The following is a 22,275-nucleotide window of genomic DNA, read 5'->3' on the forward strand; positions in this document are numbered from 1 at the left end:
AATCCAGTCCACCTTCTCCTGTCCACCCCAATTCGCCCCACTACAATCCACCTCACTCTACCACAGTCCAGCCTACCCCACTCCAATTCAAGCCTCTTCAACACAGTCCACTACAATCCACTCCACTACAATCTAATCCACCCCACCCTGCTCCAGTTCAGTCCACCGCACTCCAATCCATCCACCCCACCTCCATGCAAACCATCCCACTACAGTTCACCCCACTCTAATCCACCGCACTCCAATCCATCCACCTCACCCCAATATAATCCACCCCACCCCAATCCAGTTGACCCGACCCCACTCAACCAAACCCCAGCCCTAGCAGTCCAATCCAAACCACCCACCCAATCCAATCTAACCCACGCCAAGCTGATCCACCCCAATCCCATCCACCTCACCCCATTTAAATCCACCCCACACAAGCCACCCCATTCCACCCACTCCACTCAATCCACCCCAATCCAACCATCCCAGTCTACTCTAATCCACTCCGCCCCACTACCTCAATCCACTCTAACCCACTCTACCCTACTCCACCCCACTTCACTCTACAACACTCTGTCACTGAATCCTGCTTCCCTCTACTTCACTCTACGACACTCTAATCCTCCTACTTCACTTTACAACATTCAGACAAATCCACTCTATGACACTCTACTCCTCCAGCCCACTCTGACACTCCACGCCACTAACCAATAGCCATACTGAACATGAGCCACACTGGTGTACAACATGGTAAAACAAAGCCAATAGGTATTGTATAGGTGAGACCTATTGGCATTGCCAATGCTTGTTTAGGTTTGCTATTGTGTTATGTGTCTAGGTACAATAACACAAAACTACTAGCACACCAATGGTAGTTTTTTTTTTAATTGTTTTATGATGAAGTGGCGCTAAGAGTGTAGCACATTTAGAATGGCACTCATTTACATCCAGAAACCATAGAAAAGTTACGCAAATGCCATCCGAAAACTTGGCAGTTATGTGCCCCACCCCCCAAAAATGGCTCCCTCCCCGCTGCTGGCATCAGTGCCATTGGGCACAACACATACTGTACTTTTTGGCAAAGGTTTGTGACTACCCATGTGTGACGCAAAGGTTGGGTGCCCCGTAGCGTTGCATTCGACGAGCTAAGCCTGAGTGGTAAGTGACTCTCCACCAGGGGCGCTGCTACATCGCGCTGTTCTTAGTTTAGTGACGGCGCTCGCCGTCCTTTGACGCTCTATGACTACGGAAGTACATCTTACCCGAAGCTCCTTGCGTGTGCTACCGCTGCTGTGACCTTCCTCATCTACGGCGTTCAGAGGCTGCCGGTGTGTGTCAGCACAAGGTGAGCGAAGTTGACTCTCTGTTCTTTTCGTTCTGATTATCAATTTATGCGTCCCCACTGTGAGCTCGTGAGGGGCTGTCAGGAGGAGACCTTTAAGCCGTGAGAAAGGATTCGTTTATCTGGTTCTGTACTTCATCGATCCTGAGAATGCGACCCCCGTGATTCGACCCCCTCAACTACCTCAATGTTTCACGTATCGGGAGTGTTCAGTGTGCCCAATGAATTGTCAGTGCTGTAAGGTATCAGCGCACCACGCATACAGGTCACGCATTAGGTTGCAGTCTATAGAGCTTGAAAGTGGGTTCATGCGCGTGTCGACCTTAAAAATTGTGCATTTATGAATGGCTGTCACTCAACTTTAATTTTCTGGGTAAATACGTTGCCTGCTTCTTCCCGGTGCGCGCGCACAATACTCTTCCAGTGTGTACGTTAAATTTGGCTAGACAGTTGCATGTCCTCTGCATCCACAAATTCTAAATGTCTTTTCTGATCTCTTAGGACCTGCTTTGGCTTTTAGTTGTGATCTCTGGACTTCATTATGAAAATTTAAATATTTTTGATTCTTGAATGAAATCTCCTTTTTCTGTGATAACATTATTGATGGAGTCTCTGTATGCAAGAGATCTTGCCATTGCTAATTGTGAGGAGACGAGGTGTGTTGTATGGTATGGTAGTGCAACCTCCCTTTGTAATACTTACCAACCCCTTTAGGATCCTTAGGTTTCATCTGTCTAACCCTCTGCTCAACTTATGTAGCTATGTCACTGAGCAGCAAGACCTACACAGAGAAACAAGTGTAGAGCATTTAAACAGCATCAAAGAAGAATTCAGCACAGCAGTCAAGAAATCCAATACCAGCTTATAAAAATAGACTGTATTTTTATAAGAATTAAAACATGAAAAAGATCTTCCAGAGCTATAGATTTTACGAGCAATAATAAAGCAATTTCACTCAACCTTGTCCCAACCTTGGCAAAGTCAACAACTTTGACACTTGGAAACTTTTTCAAAGCAAACTTGGGTAAGTCTCATTGTGATGGGTTGAAAGCACTTTGAGGGACCAACTCTAGCAGGGATTTGGTCAGTGGGACCAGCGAGGCCCTCAGAAACAATTAACTCTACAAAAGGAGCAGTTCTTCAGTAATTCCAGGGACCTTATGTGCGTTGCAATGGATTCCTATTGAGTAGTCCTGATGCAAGGGATGAAGCATGCTGAAGATGCTCAAAGCATGCTGTGAATGCAACACAGTCGACAGGGGTGTTCTTGCAGGCCATGAAAATGACGAGGGAGTCCTAGTCACAGGGTTGACCTCTGACAAAGTCTTCTTTAAGCTGGCAGAAGTGTTACTGCCACTGGGCTTCCAGTTGTCCAATGTCGTGGATACCTCATGATACTTCCTTTGGGGGCTTATTTGGCTTGTGGGTGACCACCAGGCACTCCAGTGGCTCTCGTGGGTCCAGCAGACCCGGATGCAACTTAGAAGATGGGTCCTGGATTCTACACAGCAGCGAGGAGCAGCAATCCGGCAACCTGGCTACCTCCATTCCCCCCCCCCTCCTCCCAGTCCCCTCAAGTAGGCTTCTTCCTTTGTTGTGGCCCTGTACAGCAAACAGGGTGTCGACCGACTGAGCCTTGCAGTCTAGCTTTGGCTGGGCTTGGGAGACGATTTCTCATCAAGCAGAACGCAGCAGACAGTCACTTCTCATGCTACCACCAGGTGCAGTCCACAATGGTTCAGCCTCTCTTTTGGGGTTCCACTGTGAATTAGGGCAGTCTTCCTTCGGTGCTTCTTTCAGTCAGTAGAGAGCTGAATTCTGAGTGCCTGTGGTGCAATATCTATCTACAGAGAATGCACTCAGGATAAGATGTGGTTTGTAGCCAATGGGCTCCTCCCTCTCGATGGTCTCTTCCTTGGAAGTGTGGCATCTGGTTGACCCAGTGTGCACAATTCTGCCCACTCCCAACACATGTAGAGACACTTTTCTCAACTCTGAGTTCCTTATCCCAACCCCAGAGGTGTGGCTTCCAAGGGGCTACACACCCCTGGAATACTCAGTTTGACAACTGGCTTCTCCTCTCTTGTTGCTAATGCCAGCCTCAACAATAGAGTGCCCTTCTCCCAGGTGTCAGCCTTTTGCCCTTCAAAGATGGCCTCTCCTTTGAAGCTATCCTTTTGGGCTATCACCCTTGTGGCTTCCTGCAGGAAGGAGGTAACACCTCTCTCCCATGCAGACTCTTATTGTGTCCTTATCCTAGTCATTAGCGTGTCTCCACAGGAGGGAAGAAAGCAGGGCAAACTCTGTGTACATCAGTAAACAGGCTCCAGAAACCTTGGGAAACTAAAGTGGCAACGTCTAAAGTTGCACTTTGATCACCAGTGACATTACATTTTGATTAAACCATTAAATCAGATTTAATTCACTAATTCTTTTGATACCAAACAGTACCAACCTTATTCCCATTCAGAAGTTAGAAGGGCTAGGGTGCCAGCCTGTAACTCTGTACTGGCCAATGGGGCTACTAGCCTTTCTACAGTAAAAATGACAATTTAGGGTTTTTACTGCTGGAACATGTACAAGTACATGTTGTAGGAGGCTGGCTTGGTTTATGGTGTACACATATGGTGTGGCACCCTATACTGAGTCCAGGCAACCCCTAGTGGTGGTGAATAGGTGTCCAGATAGCAAAAGCTCTCTAGGGGTAGCTGAGACGAGCAGCTGAAGCTTATCCAGGAGGAATGTAAAGCACTTCCAGTGCCACAGTAGTCAGACAGTAACTTCCTCACAAGAAAGAACCACACAGGTGTTGCAAAAATAAAGGATACTTTAATTTTAGCACTACAAAAAAAAACCTGACATTGGTAGATCTCCCTTTGGAGGTATTACACACAATGGGCCATATGTACGAAGGCTTTTTCCCATAGACACAGAATGGGTAAAATCCTTTGGTACATCTGACCCAATATGTACACAAACTGACCACCAGAAATAGCATAAAAATACCCAGGGCCCTAGGCGAGGGCCAAACCATATACTAAGAAAGTGGAATGTGAATTAGTGACACCAACCAAAGTAAGTGTGGTAGTTAGGTAGGGGCTGGGGGCAGATAGAAACCCCAGAGGTAAGTACAGCAATTGTCCCCAGCAACCAGCTGCAAGATAGTTACCCACTCAGTTGTCCCATAGGCTAACACTGAGAGCAGTGTTTGGAGTTAGTGGAATTCAGGACCCTTCCCAGTGGACTCTGAGGAAACCAGCAGGCAAGAGGGTGGATGGATAGTGCCTCTCAGGATACCCAGGGGGCGGAGCACCTACACCAGGGGACCCGGATGATGAGAGAAGGGACTCTCTCTGAAGTCAGTGGAAGCCTCTGATTGTCCAGCTGCTGTCACGACCCGTGGACCAGGCAGGTGGAACCCAGGGACGGATTCGGGATGTGGAGGACCTGCAAAGGAAGGAGACAGAGTCAAGAGGGTGGGCATTGCCCAGGTGGCAATGCCCACCCTCTTGAAGGTGAAGTACCTGCAAGGTAAAAGGAATAGTCGAGCTGCGGGGTCCAGGAGCTGCAGAAGATCCCAGGAGTTGTCTACGAGCTGTCTTTCGCTGGATTGCAGGAGGGTTAGTGACCAGCTAGGTCACCAACAAGCACTGGCAAATGGGTGCTGAAGAAGCGTTTGCAAAGTTTTGGGGACTAACAAGGTCCAAGATACTCTACCCTTGAGTGGGAGTCAGAGCTGGCCCTCAGCACCTAGGAAGGCCAGCATAAGTTGTTGGCGCCCCCACGAGTGACCCACAGGTTATGAACACAGGGAGTCACAAGGAGGCCTCCACAGCACGACAAAACAGAAGTTGCAGGACAAGGGCTGATCTTCGAGTTGTAGGGTGCTGGAGGCAGTGGCTTCTTGGCGCCTGAAGATCTCCTGGAAGAAGAGTCAACAAACCTTGCCAAGTGCAACAGTTGCAGTGCACCAGGGTTCCTGGCCTGTGGCAGGAACAGGGGCCCACAATCTCCCAGGTTGGTTAGAAGACAAGCAAGCAGGACCCAGAGGAGGCCACATACTCACCACCTGTGTTGCAGGATCTTCAGATGTCCGTGGCTAGTAGACCCCATCAGCGGGTCGACATTGTCTTTAGGTGCCTGCGGATGCAGGGGAGTGACTCTTTCACTCCAAGGGAGATTCCTTCATGCTTCCAGGTGCAAACAGAGTCCTTGTGACCCTGGAGGATGCACAGCCTTGGATGTAGCAGAATTCTTGCAGAATCCGGAGAAACAAAGTTGCAGTTGGAGTCTTCCCACCAAAAGCAGACTTGTTCGCTTCTAATGAAGACCAGCAGCGGTTCCAGAGACCAGGAGCAGAAGATGTCTTGCAGAGAGTTCCTTGTAGAGTCTTGCATGACGAATCTCAGCATCCACCCCTCGTGGAGCCCTGAAGTAACCCTAAAAGGGGGTTGGTCACTCTCTGCAGTTACCCACTTATCAGAGGAGGTCAGGGATGTCATCTACCTGGCCTAACCAACCAGAGGCTCCCATTGGCCTCTGCCCACCTTGTTACCAAGATGGCAGAATCAAGTAGCCACTTGGCCGAGTGCTGGGCACCTCCATAGGGGAGTAGTTGGACAGGGGGGTGGTCATTCCCCTGTCCTTGAGCAGTTTCATACCAGAGCGGGAACTGGGGGTTCCTGAAATGGTGAAAACCACATTATGCAAGGAGGGCACCAAATGTGCCCTTAAAAGCAGTCTGGTGACACTCAGAGGCCACTCCAGCCCCTAGACACCTAATACATAGGGGGAGGTGGTCACCATTTTTCCCTTGCAGGAAATCCTTTGTTCTTCCTCTCTGGCCTGAGCCAGGCTCACCAGCAGGAAGGCAGAACTGTGTCTGGGGTTAGCAGCAGTGCGGGCTGAAAGCTAGAACCCGTGAGGCTGCACAGGCAGAACTGGGTGATCCTCTAAGGAACCCCTAGAGTACATGGTGGTATACAACTAACACTGGAATCGATGTAGTTGCATGATTCCAACATGTTTGATACCAAACATGCCTAGGTTCGGAGAAGCCATTATGTAGTTGGAGCATTAGTGGTGACCAGTGTTCCCTACATACCTTAAGATGGTTCCCTGCACATAGAGTCCAGTATTTGGCCTGGGGTCTGTAGGGGCACCCTGCTCATGCAGGGGTAACCTCACACTTGGAGACATGCACCCTGCCCTTGGGCTGAAGGGCCTACCAGAGGCGTAACTTGTAATGTCTAAGTGCAGTGGTCAGGTTTGGCAGTGAAAAGGTGCATGCGCATTTCACGCAGGCTGCAGTGGCAGGCCTGCAGACCGTTTGCATGGGCTCCCATGGGTGGCACAATACCTGCTGCAGCCCATGTGTGAACCTCTGGTATACCAGTGCCCCGGGGTACCTAAGTACCATATACTAGGAACTTACATGGGTGCACCAGTATGCCAATTGTGGGTGCAAAACGTTTACTAGCAACCAAATTTAGGGGAGAGGGCACTGGGGTCCTGGTTAGCAGGATCCCATTTCACTACAGTCCAAAACATACTAACACCAGGCAAAAAAGTAGGGGATGCTACAACCAGAACCCAGCTTACTACACATGTTCCATGTTTTAATAATACAGTACCCTCCCTTTAGAGCTCCTTAGCCCTGCCATAGGGGTGACTTGCATACATTCACAAGCAAATTCCTAATTGGACTTTTCTTGCTACATAAGTTGAAAATGAAAAGTAGAACAGTTGACATAAGCGAGCCGATTCAAAACGCCATGGCTGCCATGAGCATGAGCGCAAAGGAGAGACACAAAAGGAAAAAGAAGTTTGCTTGCAGTCAAACATATCCGCAAAAGTGCAATTATCCATGTAACAGGGTCAGTGTCAAAGGCAGTAACAAAAATGCACCAAGGAGGGACAAACATAAAGCATTTACCAATGATAACAAACAGCTTTTTGAAAGGCAAGCCCATGAACGAATGATAGTGATGGATGTGCGGTGGGCGTGGTTAAAAGCCCAGAGACAGATTACAACACGTCAAAGCACATGCACATTCTACCTAAAAAGGGAGGTTTGGGCTTTGCCATTACCTTAAATGGCAAAGCAGAGTTAGCAGTTTTAAACGGACGTTCCGGTCTGCAGTGGCAGATTTGGACCCATGTTCTACCTTGTACTCATGGAGGCACAACTAGTGCCTCAGTCCACAAGGGACTCCTCAACCTGGTCGGCAGCACCGGTTTATAGGTGGCCTGTACCCTGAAGAACGTGCTAGCGCGACGGCAGACACACACCGGTCACAAAACCTGGCACTTTCCTTGCCAGGACCTATCCAGCAGTCGACGACTAATTGGCACGCTCCCCCTGCTGTAGCTAGCCAGATGACTCCATGAAGCCCTCTGGGCCGGGCAGTGCCAAGGCTGGGCAGTGCAAAGGGACCTGAGGAAGCTGCAGTGTGAAGCAGAGAGAGGAGGGAGAGGTCTCTAACCCTGTTGATTAACACCCTGCTCTCTGTATCAGGTGGGGGGGCAGGGGTATGGTGGTGTATGCCTTCCAAACGCATGGGGAGTGACCATCTTTAACAGCTGCCTTTGTTGACGCACCCTGCATGGAACTGCTGATCTGCCTTTATGGGGCCACAGAGCTTCTCCCCCTCGGGGCCCCTCAGCTCTGTGAGGCTCGGTGCTCTCCCTGGAGGACTATTGCCAGTTATTCAGCTCGCCTGGTTGTTCGGGTTCCCGCAGCCCACCCAGTCTGGGTCCCACCAAAGATTTCCAGTATTCAGAGCAGTTGAGAGTGAGAGCGGCAGGCCTGGTGCTATCCACTCAATCTTGTGGCCCTGGACCGCTTGTGACTTTTTTTGGGGAGCCATGTGGAGGTGCCCTGGCGCCCATGTGTCCCCCCCCCCCCCCCCCCCCCCCACTTCTGGCTCATCCTTCACCAACGCGCAGAGTGGGTGACTGCCCAGACTGGGGCAAATGGCAGTGGAGGACTGCACCCTGGGCCCCTGACCGCTCTGTGCCAACACAACGTAGGAGGCAATAGCTCATAGTTGCTCCCTAGTAGACCTGGTAGTGGGAGGCCTGAATATCAGCTCCACGTAATAAAAAGTGGAACTGCTGAGGACACTCTCTCTGGAATTGAACCACCACGCTACAGGGGCAGAACGCTACTTCCCAGAGATGGGTCAGACTCTGACAGGCCCCCTTGGCATGGTGCAGTGGCCGCTGGTAGAGACGGGGGCCCCAGCTTGACCAAGAATCTTGGCGAGAGGAGTGCCTTGAGCCCTGACCGGTCTTGGGGTGCAACCCTTGATATCCCAGGGCATACCATGGGTAAGGACAAGCAGGTTCATGCCCATGTGGCGAGCACCCTCACACGCTATACCAGTCCGTGCCTACCCCCTTAGAGAATAATGCAGCAAATGGATGCAAATTAAGCTGGAGACCTGCTGGAAGATGACGCTGAGCAATCCAGGGCTGAACTGCTGGCAGCTATACATGGGTCCCCACCGTTCTGGAACACAAAATTGAGAATGTATCTATTGATAATCTTCTTCAGGCGGATCTTAGGAAAAATCTTGAATGCTGAAGGCAGCATAGCAGAACTGCAGGGTGAAGTTGCAGTCCAGAAACAGCAGTTGGTCCAGATGACCACCATCACAGTGGAATTGGAAAGGCAGGATGATGATGCAGAGGGCCACTCCCTTCGGAGCAATATCCAGAACAATTCCCAGCAAACTGATTGCGATCAGAGCTCAAAGCACAGGGCCTGTCAGAATTGTTTGTGGTGGAAAGAGCGCACAGAGCCTTGTTGCTGTCCCCTCTCTACACCCTGGGCTCCCTCCAGCCCCCAACCCATATACCCACATTAAACAAAACCATTCCAGGAACTGCGCAGATTATTTCTTTGTGTCAAGCAGAAATTACAAGCGCTACAGCGGAGGTACATGCTACCGGACCCATCGAGGCTGAAAGTCATCTTTCAGGGGAAAGCTAATGTTTTTTTGATCGCCCAGAAGAAGTGTGGGGATGGCTAGAAATCAGAAGCAAGAAGGTGTTGCCCCTCTCAGGTGGTAGACAGCAACAGACATGTGGGACACGCTCCCGCTGAGGTTCCCACTATGGGCAGGCTGAGCAAACTAACGCAAACTTTCTTGCCCTGGAATCCCAGAAGGTGACGATCAGTGAGGATGGGACAATGCAGCTAAACACCATAGACTTACCAGACACAGAACAGTGCCGTGCCCCACAGTTACCATTGGATGGTGCTGAAACTGGGGCTTGAGCCCCACAATGGACTTTGTGCCTGCCTCCACGGTTGCCCTGGTGGTGGGGAATGTATGCAGCTAAACGGTGATTTATGAAGCTGATGGCTGAATGGTGGCTCGTTTGGGAGTTGTTCAGCTGTGTGTGTGCCTGTTGTGAGTAGGAATGCTTCTGGTGATAGTGGGGAGTAAGATGTTTGTGACCCCATATCGGGGGCTAGCGGTACAGTCAGGTCTCTCAATCGATTGGAACCTGGTCGCCTGTGACAAAGGTCATCAGTCAGGGAGCACAATCCTACTAGACAAACATGCTGGCGGATGGGAACACAAACTCAGTAGCATATAGACATGTATGACTGGCCGGGACACTGGCAGGCGGAGGGTGTTGTCCAGTACCTGTTTGATAGGCTGGGATGCAATGCTCACACTGACTCAACCACTGGGTGGGCATTAATAGTCGAATAGTCATACAATATTTGTCGGTGTGTGGGTGGGGGGTGTTTGGTTTATACTGTTTAATGGAGTTTTTGGTTCATCAGCAGCAGATGGAGCGCTGGCAGAGCGGGAGAGGATGCGTGCACCCGAATTCATAGAATATGATGGGGGTGACTTCAGAGTTCTAATCTGGAATGCCTGGGCATTGGGTACATATGTCAAGAGGTATAGTGTACTCGCCTTCTTCAAACGCCACAAAATTCACATCGCATGACTGCAAGAAACACGCTTAAATGATGCAGGGGCTTCACAACTGTCCAAGAAATGGCAGGGACACATCTTTTATTCCTCCTCTACATACTCTAATGTGGGTAGCTCAGGGAGTCCCATTCTCCTTCACATATATGGAGGCTGATGTGGGAGTGCGGTATGTCCTGTTACAGGATACCTTGGACAGGCATTTCCTAAATATACTAAACATATATGCCTCAAATAATAATGACCCTACATTGTATGCTGTGCAGGATCTGATTGCACAAAATGTTGACTCTCCCCAGTTTTGGATGGGGGGGCTTTAACTGCATCTTGGACCATAACCTAGATAGGACACCCCCCCCCCGAGCAGGTACAAAACTGAACATGACAGCTGCACTTAAGGGGTTAATGAAAAACACAGGACTCGTAGATGTTTGGCGTGTGAAACATCCTGCACACAGCGTTCACACTTGCCATTCCAGGATGCCCAACACCCACAGCAGATTAGACAGGGTGCTGGGAGCAGGGTTCCCAAGTTTAGAGGACATTGAGGTTACACACCTAGCACAATTTCTGTCAGACCATTCCCCAGTCAGCTGCTCCTTATCATTTGGTAGCACGGCACAAGAGCTTGGAGGATGCCAATAGACATCCTTGCGGACCCTTTGGGCGAGAGGCACTGTCAGTCTTTAACAGGCTGTTTGGATATGAAATGGGGCTCTACAGCCTATATATCTATGGAATTAGAAGCCTTTAAACCAGTATTGAGAGATACTTGCCTGGGACTGACGTGTGGGGTGCGGCAACGGCTGCAGGTGAAACTGTGTGATGAAGAAGCTGTGCTCCCAAATATAACAGGTGGGTACTACAACCTGTCAAGAAACCCTCATGAGGAGCACTCAGTTCGCCAGCACATAGTGGACATCTGGGACCAACTAGACAAATACACACTGAAACAATACTGGAAGGCTCTTAGCCTGGATACTGCACAGGGAGCGCACACCACTCAAAAAGCTGAGGGTTCCAGAGTGACTTCTAGGGCAGGCAGAGAGGGCACATTCCGAAAACACCTACAAGAAGTGTACAAGGCAGACCCAGCCATATACGCACACAGTAATACCCCATTTTTAGAGCCTAAACATTCCAGAGTTTGGGGCAGAAGCAGCCGAGGCACTAGATGCCCATATAGAATTGGAAGGACGGCGTTAAGTGTGCTCCTGCGGGCTAAGCCACTAGGAGAGGATGGCTTCCCACCCGAATTTCATCAAGCGTTCTTGGTCACGCTAATGCAGGGTCTCCTGAAAGTATTTTTAGAGGCACGGGATGAGGGACTATTGCCACCATCCATCGGGGAGGAGGAAATATGCACGCTCCTTTAACCCAGAGGTGATGAGGCTGACCCTGCGGCATACAGGCCTCTTACAATAATTAATTCTGACATGAAGGTTCTTTGTAAATTGCTTACCATCCACATGACGCACCTGGTACATCAGGACCAGTGTGGCTTCATACCGGGAAGGAGCACTGGGGTGAAACTTGGACATCTAGCCCATGTACATCATGATGTTGAGCACTGAAATGAGGAATTGTCTTTGGCTGCCGTCGACCTGGAAAAAGCAGTTGACACAGTAGACTGGGGTTGTCTGCTCAAGGTGCTGTGAGTTATGGGCTTCGCTCATCAGCTCTGTGGGTGGGTCTGGCTGCTACACTGAACCGTGCACCAGAGTGCACATGGGGCTTTGTCGCTCGGAGGTGTGGACTCTGGGTTGTGGTACGCAACAAGGCTGCCCACTCATGTTTGCACACTCAATAGAGCCGTTGGCGTTATGGGCATGTATGGAACTGGTGGATAGGGGCATATGACTGGGAGATGCCAACCACGTTATTTTGCTCTAAGCAAATGACGCCCTGTTTTATCTACACCACCCTGTGAGATGCATTGCTGATGCAACTGCTCGATGAGTTCAGGAATCTTTCTGGGCTTCGGCTCATCCATGCCAAATCACTGCTGTTTCCTTTCGCCTCACTGGTTAGACACCAGCAGACTGTTAGCCGAACATGGGATTGCACTGTATGCTGACACAGTTTAGATACTTTGGGATCACACCAGAACACTGCAACCACTCCTTTAATATAGACTTGGTCCTGGATGCATTAAAGTTGTCTGTCCTTTGGGATCATGTTGCCCCTTACCTTGTTGGGCAAATTGGCCATAGCCAAGAGGGTGCTACTGCCAAGATTCCTGTATGCACTACAAAACTTGCTGTGCCCTCTCACAACAAATGTATTCAGGCAGCTAGACTCATTCTCCTTTCTCTCCCGTGGGCTGGCTTGGTACAGCAGGGTAGCCCTGATGACACTGACCAGACTGTATGAGGAGGAGGGATAAAAGTCCCCCAGCTTGAACTGTCGTATTACGCTGCACAACTCCAACCCACGGCTCTATGGCTGGACCGAGGTGACAACTGGGAAAAACATCTAATGGCTGGATGGGTAGCTGCAGAACGGCTGACGGAACTGCTTATGGTGGGTGCGGAGCTCTGGAAATGTGCCTCTCAAATAGTCCGCCAAACAGCCACAATTTGGCAGCGTTTTGCTCTGAGGATATGGGGCCATATGTACGAACACATTTTCCCATTGACACAGAATAGTAAGAACCCTTTGCTACATCTGGCCCATGGAAACGAGCCCCATTCCACCGCAAACTCCCAGTCTGGATACTGAAGCCGTTCTGTCAGATGATGGTCAATATATCCTTCCAAGCGTAGAGGGAGTGCCAGTGTGCTTATCTTGGGGACCTGTATCCTGGAGAGACTTCCAGCTCCTTTGCAGAGGCCTGCCAGGAATTTGCCCTCTGGCCTGGAAATTTCTTATAACATGCTCAACTAGCAAGGGTGACCTGGCCCACCTGACCTGATGGGACAAAGGGCACTGAAGATTGAACATTGGATAGGGATGTACAGGAATGGTACCTGGCGGAAGAGACCCACATGAAGCTAGTAGGTGGGAGGACAAGATAGATTAGGACCTCTGAGTGGAGAGAACTAAGTGACGTACTCCTAGACCCTGAAGCTAACCTGCATCAACGGATAGTGCTAGCTATGATGATGATGAGGAAGAAGGTGCGAAAGCAAGAGAAGGAATGGCCCTCTCATACTGAGAAGGATGCTTTTGGTCTGTACACAGAGGGAGATATGCTGTCTCACGGGCGGACTTTGAGGAATCAAGGAAGTGACGATTGGTTGTTGACATGCTTTATTGAATTGAACTCGCTATGCTCTTCACTGACTGCTGTAAAGTTGTGTTTTACAAAACTGAAAATGAAGGTTTAAAAAAAAATGTGGTGCCAGACCATGCAGTACCTAAAACCTGCTTAAGTAGAAACTGAACCTAACCTTTTCTTGCGTTCTTAGCATCTTTGGGCTAACTTCTTTGCTAGCACAGAAAAGCCAAGGAAGTATTTGCTTTCTGTACACTATGAAGTCTTTGTTGCAATATTAAGTCAAAAATGGCACATAAGGTGACACATTTGTATCTGTGCAAGCTATACATAAAGCATACTCCTTTCCCCTGATTAAATATACCAACACTGCAGTACAGGAAACATACTCCAGGATCTTGGATCCCTGTACGTTTAGCAACCCCTCGGATATCATTATCGGTATTTACTTTAAGAAGTCAGAATCGAGTCGTGATGTTGGAATGCTAAATGCAGTATTCAGCATAACTATTCAGATTTGAAACTCTTTAGTAGTAAAAGTAAGTGTCCAACAATATTTACATGAGCATACAAACTCCTCAATGGGCCTACTTGCAGGAACCTTCCGCGTTACAGAACTAAAGAGCACCCATCAGTAATGTAATTCATAGAAAGACTCTACTAGCAGAAGTCTTAATGGGCTCCTAACTACCTATAAGGGCTTACTGCACAGTGGCCTAGGAAAGATGCAAGATTGGTTTACCACTTCGAGTCAGTAAATACCAGATAAAAAAAGCTTGTTAAGCAGTAAAATGTAGGTGTTTGTAGTCTCTGACCACTTCAAAGATTGTTTACTGGCTATTGCTACGTTTACAGATTTTCCTTTGGAAAAACTGTTATAAATTGTTTTTCTGGTGAAGTTCATAAACTGAAAATTTACTACCAAAAGATACTATGTCTGTTCACAACTGTGTGTGTGGGAAACAGTTTGCAAAATATATAGTGGATGCTATCTCGCATCGCAGTTTAAATAGCTATCCAGCTGTGCTTACAGTCTTAGTTCACTGTGAATGCAAAGTATAGTTTTAATGGCCCTGAAACGGGCATTAATTATTTATTTTCAAAGGATTGCCCAAGGCTTTTTAAAAAAAAAATGTATTTAAGAAGTAACGCCTTACTCGTTAGATTGTTGTATGAATAACCTAAAGTGAGAACCATTCTTTTCTTTCGTTTTGAGAAAAAATAGTGTATTAAACAACGCCCCCTTTTTTCTAACGTATTTCAGATGTCGGGACAAGCGCTGTCAGCATGGTGGTTCAGAATGAGGCCATACTACACCAAGGTACATCAAGAGATGTGGGTTGGTTTTACTATCATGGGCTACCTCTACTACAAACTTTCATATGGTGGTAAGTGTGGTGTATTTCCTTATTTGCTGTATTGTTTATTTCTCTACAGCCTATGTGGCTTTCTGTATTCACTCGGCTGATTTTGATCTGAAGCTTTCCTTAATGGGATGCAGAGTTGTGAATCTGATCTTATTAATTAATTCTGCTCTATTTAAGTATTGATTGCTTGTTCAACTCTCACTGGGCAAATGCTTTGCATACCGGCTACTTAAAATTACCATAGCTGCCAAGTTCGTGTACTTAATAGCACGTCACTGAGACGAAGTGTGGGATTTTGCTGATGTACCTGTGTTTTATAAATATGTTGATGACATTGATTGCGCTTGAAGATTAAGCTTCACTACTACAGAAGTCGCAAATTGTTGACATTGATGTACAGCAAAGTGCGAAATACATGGACATGAATAAAAGATAAGAAGAGAATCAGGTTAACTTTCTGTCCATTTCTTTGCTGTCTAGTCTCCTGCAGTCCTTGTGTGTGGTTTTTTTTAAGTCCTATGGTGTCCCCTAGTCACTTTCAAGGCCGCTTTAAAAAAAAAAAAAAAAAAAAAAAAAAAAAATCTCCACCTTTTCAGCCCCAATGTGTGAATGGTTTTGCACTTCCTGTGAAAAATTGTTTATAATATTGCTTCTCAGCGCCCCCAATAGTATCTTATGTCTGTTACTACTGAGTGTTCAACTAAACGTGCTGCATTTTTGTATGATACCCTTAGTATGCAGCACGGTAAAGCACACATTAATAGAGTGTCTCTGGACTCCCACTAGCCTATCTTTACCATATGCTTGAGGTGCTGGTGCTAACTGTATGTTCTTGGAAGGGAGATTTTATCTTTTTACTGCTCATTTTTTGAGTGTGTTTAATGCAAATAATTCACTGGTAGTATGAATTGTTATTGTGCTACCATTGCTATGATTAGGGATTATGTCTAACTATGGAACAATTGTGACATTTAGCTTTTGCGAATGTCCAGTTTTGCAGATTGCCTGCTTCTTGACTTTTACCTATGAAGTTCTTCTTTGGATCATACGTTGTGAGTGTTCATAATAAATTAACTATTTAGGAGACTCAAAGATAAGCCAGAATGTTGTGCATCACTTGTTTTTTATTTTCAGGGTCCCAAGGGTTAGTATTTGCAATTTCTTCTGGATTACCCACATGGGTGATATGACGTTGCCAGTTTCCAACAATGGCTACTAAAGTTTTGTGTTGCGTGTTGCATACTGTATACCTGAAAACACAGAAGATCAGATGTAGGGGACTTAAATATATGTAGCAAGTTTGAATTGTCTCTGCAGACATTGTTGCTCGTTTTAATGTATATTTTTGGAGAATATTAATGTATACTGCAATTCTAGGCCAGAGGACTGCATTCCACAGAACAAGCAACACATTTAAGCTTGGTTGGTTACAGACGTTAACATGAGCAAAAGAAGTAGTGCACACATATACAGTATGCAAAATCTGAAGGTGGGATGGGTGGTGGATGGCCTGAAAAAGAAGGTGATGTAGGAAAAGTACGATGGTGGATCCCTTCCTGGAGGTCTGGAAGAATCGGTTGGTCTTAAATTAAGGTTGAATTGATCCATAGGGTGGGAGCATGGGAAGAGAAAGCACATCTAAATATTTTTCATTTCCTTGCCTTGTAAGGTGTCACCCAGTTTGTGCTAAGTGGGAGGGAGGTTTGTAGGATGATGGCAACTTCCAGAAAATGTTATTATTTATTGCATGTTAATATTCATGCAGGATTGCAAAATTAGGGCCACCCACCTTATTCTTCTTTTAGTTTTGAAGTCTCTCAAATATTTTAAATGTGGTAACACATTGTATTATTAAAAGGAAAGGAAGTGTATCATGATGGGGTTTACAATTCAGTGAGCTACAAGTAATTGTTTTATCGTTTATTTCCTAGGTAAAAAAGCAGCGGTGAAAGACAGTAAGTATGGTTTTGTCTCATAGAATGCGCGGTGCATCACTCAGTTGTTTTTTAAACTAATTAATCTAGCTATATAAAATGTTATTGACGTTTTAAAGAGAAAATACAACCGAAGACTGATATTGCATCCTTGTAAAACTTGCAGCTCCCACTGAAGTCTCCCAGTTACCCCTATTCCCTACCAAAGTTAAGAAAATATATTTACTTTACATGCTTGCTATCAACCCTTGATCTGAACTTAATTATTTTCTGCTGTCTGATAACATTCAGTTTGTCCTGGACCTAGAGCGTTTTTACTCTGTTTTCCTTAATTTGTAGTGGCCTTAATTAGTGGGCACATTGAATTAATTAATTAGTTTGCCCCACCCATTCATTTGGTAGAACGAATTATATCACCTCATATTGAAGATTATAAACTTGATTAGGTGATGTTGGATCGATCTGAGATTCTAGTAATTTTGCTTGCCTCAGTTCTTGGTCTAGACTTTATTTTTAAAACATAGAGAATCTTGACCTTCCATTATCTTTACGTTGTCACTCATCACCTACACTGTGAATACCTAATTTTATTCTTTCAAAACAATGACTGTATTTTTCACTTTGCATTGTTTAAAAAAAAAAATGCCATCAATGGGTAGAATAGCTTGAGGTCACATTTGATCTTTTAGTTCCTTAAAATTTGTGTACGGAAATTAAGGTTTCATAACCGTGTTAATTATATAATCCTAAATAGTGCTCTTTTCTTTTAGAATCTTTGAACAGTAAAAGTAAAATTGCTCATATATGTATGCTTTTTTCAGAATCCTCTGGTCATCACTGAACAATGGATCATTGGCAGTTAATGATGAAGCACTCTAGAGATAGAACAAGATGAAAGCCAAGAAACCTTACCCACCGTATAGTTGTACATTTTACCATGACTTCTCTGTCCATATCTGTGAAAATAAAGTTCTTTTGTGACATGTTGTATTGGATATTTCAATACTAACAAGCTTTATTAAAACATGAGTTATTCCTCTGCTTGGTGTGCTACGTAGGTAAGACATGATATTCTATATGAGAGCGCCCTAAGGCTGCAGAAATTCAGGCTTTGAATGTTTGCAGTTAATATTTATGTACACGTTTTTAGTGCTAGATGATAGGAATGGGCATACAACATGAAAAGAACTGAAAATGAGCAAGGAAATATACAACTACTTGATACAAGTTAATTACAATTGTACCTCCAGCTGATTGTAGGCATTCCTCACGAAAACTAGATCTTCTGTTACCTCTGTGTGTGTGTAAGCTTGAGTCTTCGCTACCAACTTAGGTTGAACATTAGAGTAAATTTCAATAAGTAAAATAATCAGTAGAGCTGGAGATATTGAATTTTAAAGGTTTAAGTAAAAATGGCTCCAAGAAACAGAAAGCACTGATTGTGGGTATCTGGTCGCACTGGACTAGGACTTGGTCTCAAGTTCAGGCTGACCACGATGAAGCCCAGGCACATGATCAAGTTTGGGCCGCTGAGGAGTGTACCTTAACTCTTTGGTGTGAGGTCTGCGTGGCTTCGCTTTGCAAGGCTTCACATCATCCAGCATCTGTTCCCATGAAGCTGTGCAGGGAGGCTTTTCATTACTCCTCGTTGGTTCCAATGAAGATTTCAGTCCTGCAGCAAGGCGTTGCGGCGCTTCAAAACATTAGACTGATCCAATGAAGCTTTCAGCTGTGCTGTGAGGTTTTGATTTGATGGAACCTTCATTTAATCCAGAAGGAGTGTCAAGTGCCTTTGTTAGTGTATTGGAGGCGGCACTTTGAAATGCAAGTGGGGCATGAAACTGCTACCACACACCCATCCTGGCTGGGTGGCCCATCCTGCCAACATCTAGTCCTCCTTTGTCTCACTGTCTGGGAGGAATAGACAAAAAGGCTAACTGCCAACGCATTCAGTCATGTGCCCTAGGTTCCTAGCAGTGGGCACTTAATGGTAAGGACAAAAAAAAAAAAGCATACTTTTTAAAAGTACCATTTTCTGAATTGTGACTCAAAATCTGACTGATTTTACCATGAAAAGGGATTTTAAATTATAATTTGTTAGAGTCCAAACTTGACATTCCTAGCTGTTCTCATGCATTTATTAAATGTAATAAGGTGACCCATTGTTATCCAATGGGAGAGACGGGCCTTGCAGTAGTGAAAAGCAACTTAAGGAGTTTTTTACTACCAGGACATGTAAATTTAAAAACGCCCTACATTTTAAATACACTGCACCCTGTCCTAGGGGCTATTTTGGGCATATGTTAGGGGTGACTTGCATGTATTAAAAAGGAAGGTTTAGGCTTGGCAGACGGTTAATTTTGCCTTTTGAATTGGCAGTTCAAAACTGCATGAAGACTGCAGTGGCATGCCTGAGACATATTTTAAAGGGCTACTTTAGTGGGTGGCACAATGAGTGCCACAGACCCACTAGTAGGATTTAATTTACAGGCCCTGGGTTAATGTAGTACTATTTTACTAGGAACTTGCAAGTACATTAAATGTGCCAATCGAGTGTAAGCCAATTTTACCATGTTTTAGGGAGAGAGCACCTTAGCACTAGTTAGCAATGGAAAGGTGCACAGAGTCCTAAAACCAACATAGAGCCAAATGAAAGCCCATAGACAAACAAATCGAGAAAACTGGAGGGGGAAGGTAAAACGTTTGTGAAAAGACCACACCAATGATGACCGGTCCCAAAAGTTGCCTGCCTTTTGCCAAAAGTGACCTCTTAAGAGACTGCACTGTATGTATTATACAGGAGAGACTGTGAGTGAGCAGTGTGTACCTGAGGGAGCATTTGGGGAAAAACGGCATTCATGAAGGAGTATATAGGATCTGTTTAAATGCCCTCTGCCTCTTTCCCTAGCTTGCCTTTTTGCAATCATCTTCTTTCATACTTGGGCTGAGTTCTAAAAATTTAAGAACACAAATATCTAAAGCAATAAAGGAAAGGCGATTTTATGGCTAAAGTTAGCCTTAGCACCTCTTTGGTAACTGATCTTAAACACCCTTCACTCCAAATCGAAACATTGCTACCACTGATTTAACAGGAGCCTTGGGTAATCCTGCATATTGCTATGGCTTAGGAGTTGCAAGCATAAATGTTATTTTACCTTCACAAGTCAGTTGTCAGAAAGAAAGGTAAACTGCCAGCAAGAAACACTATATGAAATTTGGCACTTTAAAAATGTGCAACAACGGTTTTAAGCACTGTTTTCATCGACTGGTGGTGGTATTTAGAGATGGACGTATTCATTTTGGCTGCCGACTCCATGTACAGTCTAGTTCGGTCTTGACATCAGCTGGATGGAACTAGCTATTCTACTAAAAGAGGGCAAGCTCAGTCTTCGAGTGCACAGAGTGCTGTGGGCTGAGCATTTGGAACTATTCTATAAACATCACAGAAGTGGTGGAAGAGTTGTTACAAAAAAAAAAAGTGAGCGGCTAGTAGTAGAATAAACTTAGAGGAAATAATCCTTTAAATGGGGAGTGTTTCAGAGAGGAACCCTCCCCATTTGTAACTGCATTCAGTTCACTGGTCTGTTCCAGTCCTTCCCAGGCAATACATGGTGAAATGCAGCACACTGCACTTGAGCAAAGACAAACGCACTATGAATGTGGACTGAACTTTTTATGAAAAATTGGCTGGGGAGGTCGAGAACAGGCTTGTATTTTGATATAAGCAGCATTTGTTAGAGGTAACACATGATTTGCAGCATGAATCTTTTCTGAATTTACATTCTGTGCATTATTCCGCCGTCTAGTGGTTGTTTCCAGAACTCTCTTTGTAGTCTTTTACTTTTTGTTTTGTTTTTACGTTGGCATCCTAGACCATTTAGTCCAAGCCCCTCCTTGTGTAGCGTCAATGACACCCCCTGGAAACCCTTAAACACTGTAGCCATTATGATATTTTGTTTTCCACTGTTGGGTTTGAAATCTAAACAGACAGCTCAAGAGACAAGGAAGAAGGCACGCCTTGAATCAAAATGATTAAGGAAGAATGATTGGTGATGACTGAGAGTGAGGAAAAACACAGAAAACGCTGAAGAACATTTAAGTTGTGAAGACTGGCTCTGAGCAAAAACCGATAGTAGGCAATTAAAAAAGGGGCATGGAGCATTACACCCTTGAGGGGTTGTACAAAGTGCCACCACAAGTATGCACAGAAGGACAGGAGGTGTGTAACCTCTGCCTCCCGAAAGACCACATGTTGAAGGACTGCGCAACATGTGCAGAATTCTTCCGAAAACCATCAGAGCATGACAGAAGTGGAGGTCGGCACACTATACCATGGCATCACCATAAAGAAAGCAGGCATCCTTAAAGTTCTTCGAGCTGTTGATTGAGGAAGAAGAACCCCTTGAAGAGACAAGTTGGCTCAAGAAGAGGAACTAATGCTCGAGGATGTGGTTGAGATGCCCATAGGAAAAGGACACGAACACACTGAGAAATTACACCAACCGAAAGGTAAACGCCAAAGGGATGATCGGCAACTGTACCAAGGGTTTTTGATTTGAAACACCAAAAACCACTGTAACATCGAAAACCTCAGTGCCAGAAGGCAAGAACAGACCCAAATAACCTCAAAGGTTCAAGAAAAAGGACACAGCTAGAGGCAAACCCTAAAAAACAAACAGTTTTGACCTTGAGAGAATATCCAACACCTAGGAGGGATACGGGTAAGAATTGCTCTATGCTAGTCTGAAAAACATTTTGACACACCTCGACGCTAGCACTGAAGAACTGTGACCCACATGGAGTTAGGGACTTTACTTTGACCCCAAAGGGCTTTTCGACCTTGACTTAGAAAAAAAAAAGGAGGATGTCAAGTTGGATGCTGACAAAAAAATCGCTCGAGCAAAAGAAGTCGCTTTGAGGCAGAACTGGATGCAGTGCTCAAAAAACGTTCTACAAATCTCTCAAAGGGAATATAAATCCTCTGAAGTATCACAAACAATGGAAGAGCCAGAGGAGCTTGAAACCCCTGAGACGCCAGAGCCACATTAGCAAATAGAAGAGGAATTCTTAGAATTTGAATAAATGTAACCAGAATATTCACAAATGGGCACTGTGCCGACAAATGGCATGACACCAGGGATGACTTCCCAAATGAGGAGGTAGAATCGTATCTATAAAAGCCTTCACAGCCAGATGACATCACAGCATACTACACAGTCATTAAGTGAGCAAATACGTATGGAGCACAGCTTGAGAAGGAGCAATCAGGTGTATGTTTCCTCTTAGAGACATTGCTGCCTGTCTAGGAGAGGAACCAATTACTCCCAATGATACCCGGTATTCTGGACCAAGGCAGAGAGGCATTTAAAGAGCTTGCAGCATCGAAAGAGTGGAAAAGAAATAACCATTCTCCTCAAAAACTCCACCCTACATCAGGGGAAACGTGCAGGTCAACTATTATTGTGGTGAC

The 22,275-nt window shown here is 45.8% G+C and overlaps 1 long non-coding RNA gene across 1 annotated transcript; it reads left to right on the forward strand.

Moving 5' to 3' along the window:
* Positions 1-1,218: 1,218 nt before the first annotated feature.
* LOC138259491 (uncharacterized) lies at positions 1,219-17,786 on the forward strand. The gene is made up of 4 exons (XR_011198744.1): positions 1,219-1,333; positions 14,769-14,825; positions 16,803-16,826; positions 17,627-17,786. It is a non-coding gene; the product is annotated as an uncharacterized lncRNA (long non-coding RNA).
* The last annotated feature ends 4,489 nt before the right edge of the window (positions 17,787-22,275 follow it).

This window comes from Pleurodeles waltl, chromosome 9, assembly GCF_031143425.1.
Source record: "Pleurodeles waltl isolate 20211129_DDA chromosome 9, aPleWal1.hap1.20221129, whole genome shotgun sequence".
Taxonomy (NCBI): domain Eukaryota; kingdom Metazoa; phylum Chordata; class Amphibia; order Caudata; family Salamandridae; genus Pleurodeles; species Pleurodeles waltl.